Source organism: Eschscholzia californica, unplaced genomic scaffold, assembly GCF_041429995.1.
Source record: "Eschscholzia californica isolate CP2 unplaced genomic scaffold, dmEscCali1.0.p SCAF_1, whole genome shotgun sequence".
Lineage (NCBI taxonomy): Eukaryota > Viridiplantae > Streptophyta > Magnoliopsida > Ranunculales > Papaveraceae > Eschscholzia > Eschscholzia californica.
The window spans coordinates 12,564,083-12,573,464 of record NW_028238198.1 but is presented as its reverse complement, the minus strand read 5'-3'; the positions used below and the strand labels follow the sequence as shown (position 1 = coordinate 12,573,464).

At 38.8% G+C, this 9,382-nt stretch overlaps 1 pseudogene; it reads right to left on the bottom strand.

The window, feature by feature from the left end:
* Positions 1-7,086: 7,086 nt before the first annotated feature.
* Positions 7,087-8,212, bottom strand: LOC147564211 (uncharacterized; annotated as a pseudogene).
* Between the last annotated feature and the right edge of the window lie 1,170 nt (positions 8,213-9,382).

Genomic DNA, 9,382 nt, shown 5'->3' with positions numbered 1-9,382 from the left:
ACTAGATAGATAGTTAATGGGAATTAGCTCACTTTCTCCTCTCTACTTGGTATGGTAGAGTAAGAAAGCTTAGAGAGAAATTTCACACCTTATTCTCTGCCCTAAAAGTGTTTATATAGAACCCTAATGAGAATACACCTTGATGGGTCATGAAAATGTCCCATCTAAGTCGTTTAATTTAGCCAAGTTAGTCGATTTCGAGTCTTTATTATAATAAAATGGTTGGTTTTCTTGATTAGGTGTCTTTTGTAGAGTTATGTGTGAAAATCGATTAAGAACGGGAGGAAGTTACTTGAAGGGCATTTTGGTCTTTTGGACACAAGGGTATTATGGTAAATTTGGCCAAGGTCAGTTTATGGGTGAAAAGTAGAGTCCGAGACGAGTCCGTAGGAGAAAACGGAAGTCGATTTGGAGTCCGGATGAGGAAACTAGGCAAAGTCAAAGTTGGGTCAATATTCGGGTAAAGTTCGGGAACAGTTGGACATGTGTCGCAATCTGGAGGCCTGAAGCACTTTAACTCCGTGGTACGTGAAACACCAGAACTGATCTTAAAGTGTTCGATTTAGTGGAGCGCGGAGCAAGTTAGATTCGGTAGTCCCGTCCTCGTACAACCGTCCACATCCGTGCACTTTTAATCGAACGGATGCTGCTTGTGGTACAACATAATACCGTGGATCAGCTCACACAATAACTTTCAATTTCCCAGCTTTGGAGACAAGTAACGGACAAACCTGATTGATGCATTAATTCCATAGCCGACACTTGGCGCCCCCATATTCACAATAGATGCTTTTCCTCAAAACCCCAAAACGGCTAATAGGCTTACCCTCTTGTAACGAGACAAGTGTCCTCCCATTTCTCTCTTTTAAAGTGAGAAACCCTAGCCGCCTGGGTACTCCGGGGTTTTTATATTTTAAACCTAAAATCCCACAAATAACCCTCCTATTCTCCCATTTCTACCATTTAACCTCAATAAACCCTAACACTATATAAGACCTTTTTCCTCCTCCATTAAAACCTAGACTTGCAAACCCTCTCAAAGGCTTCCTTACCTAATTTCTAAGCCACTTCTTATCCTCTCTTAGCCTCCTTTTCTCTCTGCCTCTTCTCAACTAAAAACCCTAGCCACCATTCTTTTCTCTACCACCTTCATCTTTTCTTTCTAATTTCTTTCTCCTTCTAATTTCTTCTTCTAACCCTCTAATTTCTCCATACCTTCTTCTCTAAAATCTCTTCTTCTTCTATCTCCCTTCTAAATTTCTCTTCTTTCATCTTCTAATAAGCTATTATTTGGAGTTTTGAGCAATATTCTTGAGATACTTGGAGCTTAAATTGGACATCAAAATGGAGATACATGGGAATATGGATTGGGAACATTCTTGGTGATTTCTTTCCATTAATCTTTTGTAATTCCATTTATTTTATGAATTCAATGAATATTATTTTAGATTCCATGAGTAGCTAAATTTTGTATCTAGGGTGTAGAGGAAACCCATATTTGGGCTTATTTTGGGATATGTTATAAATCAATGAATCCTTATTTTTGAGCTTCAATGCCTATTGATTGTCATTTCATGTTGATTCTATAACCTTGTTATCATTCATGTATTATAATTAGATATTTCATGCTTTTATTGATTTATTAGATGAGATATGCATTTTAGATCTTGAATGATAGTGTAGGAAATTAGTTTTATATGGTAGTCAATCATACATTCTTGATTTTGAATTGTGCTATTAAAGAATATTATCCGAAACCTAATTAGTTCATTAAGCTAGGTTTTGAGTTATAAACAAATAGTGATTTGTTGATTGAATGCTTATCTTAAGTAGTCCATTTATGTGGTGAAATCGAAATCCCTAGATTCTTCTTCTCATCTTGATTTAATTCTTATTAGTCTTTTAGTATTGCTTTCTTTTTAAAATAGTTTCTTAAAAAAAAAACAAATCAAAATTAATGAAAGGGGGTTTTAATTCGAGATTTAGATAAAATAGCTTGTCCTTGGGACGATTTCCCGATCTTATTATAAATACTATAACTTGACCCCGTATACTTGCGGGAATAGACCTATTTTTAGGCCCATCACACCTCCTCAAAGGTTTCCTCAAACACCGTTTAGAATAAGATTTAAGGAAATAGTCGAAAATAGCATCTAATGATATTTTTCTCAATTACTTAATAAGGAGGTGTCCAAACACCACAAAATTTTGCATGCATACTACTGGATATGTCAGAAATCTCCCCTCAAAATTTCAGCCCAATCCGATCCCTAGAATTGCCCGAATCGGCTAAGGCCCCAAAACCCTGTTTTTGGCCTTTTGTACTATCTTTGCCTAATTCCTTTTTAGGCCTATGAGATATGTTTATGGGACATTCCCATTGTTATATCTCACTCCCACTAGTCATATCCTAGATCAATTTGACACTCTTATGTGTAACCCATTGTAGGATCTGATCAAAGTTAGCCGCGAATTACTTCGTAATTCGACGATCGTAGTTGGTCTCTAGCTACAACTCTACGATCCCTAAATCAATCGGAATTGATGATCTTCCACATCAATCGTCATATCCAACAAATTGTTCGCATTGTCACCTTGGTCGAAGGACATCTCCTTCAACTCCTTCACCGTGACCCCATGGGCCCCTACGTGGATCCGCCCCTGTTATCCATTATTTTTTGTGGAGTAGTACCTTATTTTCGGCCATTTAATAGTCGAATACTTATAGAGGCCAAAAAAATCGTTGCACACCAATAGAGGCCAAATATTCAGTTGGCAAAAAGAAATCGTTGCACACCAATAGTTTGTGTAATGACTTATTGAATCTTAGTATAACCTCTAAAAAAATTTCATATTTTAGGTTATTTCTTGTTCGCCTATGGTTCGTTTGGATTCATATCCTTGAACCTCTATTGACTATTCCCACTTGAACCATGATCTCATCGTTCGGTTCGTCAATAGATTTTAAGACCCTATACTCTAAGTATTATTCGAGTACATTCACTTGTGCTTAGAAACAAGAAACAATTACTTATCTAAAGGTATACTATTCTACGAAATCACACATTCATACATACAATAATATGACATCCATAATTAAAACAAAGTATATATCCTCGATTCCTTTCTAGGTTTGCTACGTTTCGTATAGCTACTCGTGGGAAATAGTGACATCTCTATGTCAAATGGGCTCTAAAGTTTATTTTCGTAAAATTCGGACTAAAAGCACATTATGTTTCTTCCTTAATGATTTCCAAAATTAATTCGAGGAAAAACTCTGTTGGGCCCCCGATGACCCGGGTCAATGTCGGAAAAAATATGCTTGGAACCTGGAGAAAAGGTTTGAAAAACTCCCACTCAGGTCAAGGCCCCAAAGCCCTCGAGTCAAACTCGAAAAAACCTAAGTCAACCCTGGTCAAAGTCCCTTGACTGGTCTCGGGTCAACCCTGGACTTTGTCTCGGATAAGCCTAGTCATAGGCCGGACCAAGAGACAGCACGTTCCTGTCGTGCTGTTTCCCTCGGTCAAACTTGTCCTTCTTGGGTCAGATGCGTCCTAGACGCTTCTGACCTAGGACAGACCATAGGCATCTCTGATGGGATGCCTGGGATGCGTCCTGGACGCATCCTAGATGCGTCCAGACCATCGGGTCTATGGTGTACCTTCTCGGATGCTAAGTCCGAGAGGTGTTGGAATAGTGTGACGCGTCCTAGGCGCGTCTCGGGTCGGGACAGTACACGGGCCATCTCGGTTGCAAGGTCTGAGATTCCTTGGTGCACCACAGTCGCGTCCAAGACGCTTCCGTGCACGGACGGCACCGGCATCCTGCATGGGATGTCTTCTGGATGCGTCCAGAGGCGTCCTAAACGCATCTGGATGCTCCAGTCGCATCCTAGGCGCATCTGGATGCTCCAGTCGCATCATTGGTGTGTCTGGAAGCTTCCAGTCGCATCCTAGATGCGCCTGGACTCGTGTCCAGGGTCTCGGTCCTAGACCAACTAGGATTCCCAAGAGCGCGTAGTGGACGCGTGAGGGACGTCCGAGATCCGTCTGTCTCGGACTGGGATATCCCAGACGCGTCCTGGACGCGCTGGGACGTCCGAGACCTTTGATTCTCGGACTCCTAGTCCGTGTTGGGCTAGGATATCCCAGACGCGTCCTTGACGCGCTGAGATGTCCGAGACCTATGAGTCTTGGACTCCTAGTCTAGTCCGTGCCCCACCCGGTCTCGGACTCCCAGTTCGAGAGGCGCTGGTCCGGCCCGGACGCGTTCTGGTCGGTCCGGCCAGCTGGGTTTCCAAAAATTTTGGAAATCCTAGCGTTCCAACTGCTTCTTTTATGTTTTCTTACTGTTCCAGCTGCTGTTTGGTCCTGTTTTTTATAATATCATCATCCAAAAATCCTAGTTTTTGATGATTTTGTCAAAACTTTAAATCTCCATTCAAACACCATTAACACCATTATCTAGTTATTCAAGTTTGAATCTAATTCGTCTAGTCAAAGATAGTTCATGTAAACGGCTCTTGATGCCACTATTGGGTTTTTGTATCTAATACAACTAATTACTAGTGTTCTAAGCGGAATCTCAAACATCTATATGTTTAACACTAGATTACCAGGATCTATACATGAACATATCAATGAACTAGAATAGAAAGATGGTTACCTTTAATCGCTTTCCCACGAACTAAATCCCGACCAGTATTCGGAAGATAAGAGATCCAATTCTAGCTCCTCTACTTGAGACACCGAGTGTATGACTTGAACTCCCTCTTTCGAGTCAGTTAGGACCTTCTTGAAGGTTGAGACGAAGAACCCCTTCTTCTTGACTAGATAGTTGAGGGAAACTTCTTTTCTCTCTCTCTGACAGCTCCCTCCCTCTCTCTGAGGAAAACTTACTGAACTGTTTTTCAGTTGGCTTAGGTTTTCTAACCCCTTACTCTCTCCTTTAGGTTGTCTAATTAGGTCCTTATATAGAAATCCTTAGAATAACTATAAATATAACCGGCCATATGATGGCTGGCCCCTTGCTAAGGTCGGCCATCACATGGCCGGCGCACCTAAAGCCTTCTGGGTCTTCCTTTAAGGCCCGGATGTTTGTATCTCTGTTCGGACTCCTCCGAACTAATTGGACTTACTAATAATGGATCCAATCCACTTATATGCCAGTCTATTACTAGTCAATTCTCTCCGTTCATACCATCACTCTTATGTGTAACTCTTGTAAGATCCGGTCTATGTTAGCCGCTGATTACCGAAGTTACCCGACGATCGTAAGCAGCTTCTAGCTAAGCATTACGACTCCTAATTCGACCGGACTAATGATCTTCCGAGTAAGGTCATCATGATCCTATTCGCCAAATCGTGCGCATTGACACCTTGGTCGAAGGACATTCCTTCGGAAGGATACCATTCCTTCTGACCGAGGGAATAATCCTTCAACTTGGCCCTCTGAGTCTCTTTTGTCGGCACCATCCCGGTGTACCAAAGATCCTACGATCAAGTGTGTTTCATTTCTTATCAGACAGGTTAAACCCAAAACCCGTTGGTGTTGCCTACAAAATTAACTACGAGTGAAGGTCTGACTTCCGGTCAACGACCCAATCCCATTGACTTCTTGACCCGCGAATTTAGTCCCTCACATACGTCTCCGATGCAACACTCTAAAAATTAAAAACTTATTTAGGTGACATTTCTTAGATGGGTAGTATTATTTTTAATATCGAAAATGTTGATGCAGACAATTAAGGCATCAAAAAGAATCTCGAACATTGAGTTACTCTTTCAGTAATCTTTTTCTGAGAAAGAAATACATTAAAGATCTAATTTTGACAGTTGACACTTTAGATATTCAAACTTTCTTTCTTTAGTGTTTAGATGGAGATGCTCTCAGTAGTTTAAATTTGTAAGAGGCTGAACCTTGAATGGTCTTAAACCATATATGTGGCTATGAAGCCTTTTTTAATAATTCTGCAATTTTATTAAGGCCGCGGTTTTGGAGAATAAAGAAAAACATTTCAGAGAATAAAAATTTTCTACAAAATTGGTCAATTAAGATTGACTTTTTTATTTCTATTTGTTGCTATAGGGGTTCCAATTTTTGGGGTTAAAAAATTAAATTTTTAGAAGATCTCATAAAAGAATTTAGAAGGAACTTCAATAAACTTAGTCAAAATCTTTCTAGAGATCTAAATCCTAAACTTCTTCCAAGTGTTCGTTTTTTTCTTCATCTTCTTCTCCAAAGCTTTGTTTTTTGTAATCACCAAATGCTAAAAACATGAGAACAACCTTAATATATTTAGAAGTGATGAAAAATATGTTTTAGGGATCAAAGTTAACTTATTTCTAGGGTTCAGAATTTGTTTGCCTCTCTTGGGGAGGATTGATGGATGAAGAAACTTGTTTTGTACATCCCATGAAAAATGTATTAAGAGCTTATAGTATTTTTTCCTCTTTGTCTCTCTAATTTTGTTTGTGATTTCGGAGAAGCAGGGGTAGTAGGGGTTGAAGATTTAAGGAAGATAAGTGATAGAGAAAGAAGAAAAAAAATGTTTGGCTAGAAGTTATAGAGGAGATGACATGTGTGGTTTTTTTCCATAGAAGAGGAAAGAGGAAGGGAAAGAAAAAAGAGGGAAAGGGGCCTAAAATAAAATTTTAAAAATTTTATTACTTACAGTTAATTTGGTAAATTGTAAATTTTTTCTGTACTGCCATAAAAAGATATTCCATAGAATCATGAATTCTCTTGAGAACTAATTCTTAAGAGATTTTTCTTTATTCTCCAAAGTGGCGGCCAATAAAAAGAAGGCCGCGGCTTTGGGGAATAAAAAAAATTCTCCGGGGAATAAATTCTCGAGGGAATCCAGATTTTTTTGAAAATTCTCTGAGGAATAAATTTTTATGGGGAATACAGAATACGTTATTTTGAAAGTTCTCCTCCATCCCATCTATTCTCTCTGCCACTTCATCTTCTCGACACCTCATCATCTTCTCCGGCGACCTTCAAACATTAAATTTTTTTTTATTATTTTCTCTCTCTCTCTCTCTCTAATTTTTTTTTTCTTTTTTCTCTCTCTCTAGAACAGATCTAGAGAGAGAGAGAGAAGGTCAATGGAAGATATTTAATGTTTTGAACATTCTTTTTCAGAGTAAGCCATGGCTTTAGTGGTTCCTCTGTAATTATTGGCTCAGATTTTCGAACCAGTTCTTGCTTATGAGTCGGAATAGTGCATTTATTATTCGAACTACCATCGGAATCTTCATCCCCACGCTCAAGAATTTCAGTATGTTTCTTAAGAATAATTTCACGAATTGAGGAATCAGAACTATCAATTTCCCTAGATCTAACCAAACTACAACAATTGAATAAACCAAGAAACGAATTGAAACTATACACGTCTTTAGTGGATAATGTATGAACAACAAAAAACCCTTCGGGTTTGAGTGTTCTTCCAATTTCAGAAGCGAAATCAATCGGCCGAATTGACCGATCGAGTCCTCCATCACCGGAGAAAATAAAATCAAAAGTATTATCAGAGAAAGGTGTCGGAAAACCTGACCGGATTTCACTAACGGAAGAGATGATTTCTTTGAAATCCCAATTGAATCTGAAACACCGATCTCTTTCAAAGCGAAAACATCTTGTCCAGTTGGAGTTTCAACACATAAAGCCTTTGAATCAGGTGAAAGAAAACCTTAAGAAATTAGATCTTGAAACACAGAAGAATAGAAATCGACATTCTTTCTCCATTCTTTACTTGTCCATAGATCACGAAGAGCTGAACTTGAAGAAGATCTGATTCCGGCAACGAAAACAACTGAAGCACCGATTTGTACACCAGCACCGGCCAAATTGATATTTTCAGGAACGGAGAAGAAACAGAAATCACTAGTGGTACAAGATCCTCCAGTAATTGTTTCGACATAGAAGAACCGAAGGAAAATGATGAAAACTCCAAATAAAAGCATAAGAACCAGAACACTTCTTAACGAACTCGATTTCCCTGTTGAATGATCCCTCATCTCACTGAAAACTATGAGAAATTCTTTCTCTTCTCTCAGTAGAAGTAGAAACCCTAAGAAGATTGAAAAAAGGGATGAAGTAGAAATAGAAACCCTAGCGAGAACAGAAACGAGCAGAGGTGTGATTACCGCCAACTAGGGTTCTTGGTGAGTGAAAAGAGGAGATGAAAATGGATATCATAATTTCTTTCTATTTTATGTTTTGGGATGAAAATTTGTTGCCAGTTTAGTTTTTTTAGACCTTCATCCTTGTCACTATAGGTAATGGTTTTTGGTAGCAGAGGGAAAGAGAAAGACAGTTATAGAGAAAGAGAAACAAAAAGAAAAAAAAATAGAGAGAGAGAGAGAGGAGAGAGAAAATAAATAAATTAAAAAAATTATGTTTGAAGGTCGCCGGCCGGAAAATTGGCCGACCGACGACTTTCGCCGGAGAAGATGATGAGGTGTCGAGAAGATGAAGTGGTAGAGAGAGGTGATGAGATGGAGGAGTCTTTTTTATAGCATCTTCTAAATTAGAAGCCCCTTAGCAACAAAAAGAAACATAAAAAGTCAATCTTATTTGACTAGTTTTAAGAAAAGTCTTTATTCCCCGGAGAATTTTCTTTATTCCCCGGAGAATTTTCTTTATTCCCCAAAGCCGCGGCCTAAAAAGAATTTAAATTTTTTTATTTGAAGTTAATTTCATAATGGGTTTAGAGTTTTGGAATTGATCTTGATCGTACGTGAGAAAATAAGTTAAGAAACAAAAATGGAGTGAAAAAATTCAAGTGTTAGGGTGTAGAGAGAGGAAGAAGCGTATACGTTATAGCCTTATAGGAGTATACAAATGGTTACCCAAGAACTTGACCTCCACCTTGATGAACAGTCTGAGAGAGTAAAACCCATCAAGCCAATACTTCCACCACCATAAACAAAATTCAACTTTCTTGACACCTAAACCCTAACGACAACCCCCAAAAAACAGAGACAAGTTAATAAATTGATGATGGAAGTTAGAAATGGGTTTAACAAATTACAAGTGGGAGAAATTCAGGATGGAATTTAGAAATGGGTTTAACAGATTAACCGGTTGTTCCTCTAGTTAGAAGAGCAGCATCACTATAACAATCTTGCTTTCCAGAACTACTACCACAAAAAACACACACACTCTTAAACCCTGATGACTTCGTCACAAGTTTATCTTCCATCCTCTATCTCCTCTCTCTCTCTCTCTGTCTCTGATTACTCTTATTTGGAGTTCAAGACTTAAAATTGGTACTACTTGACCCATACCCATAACATACAACCGTGACATTATAGCAAAATTATAGTAGAGAGAGAGCAAAGATAAGAGAGAGAAAATGAAGAATAGAGGGCAATGT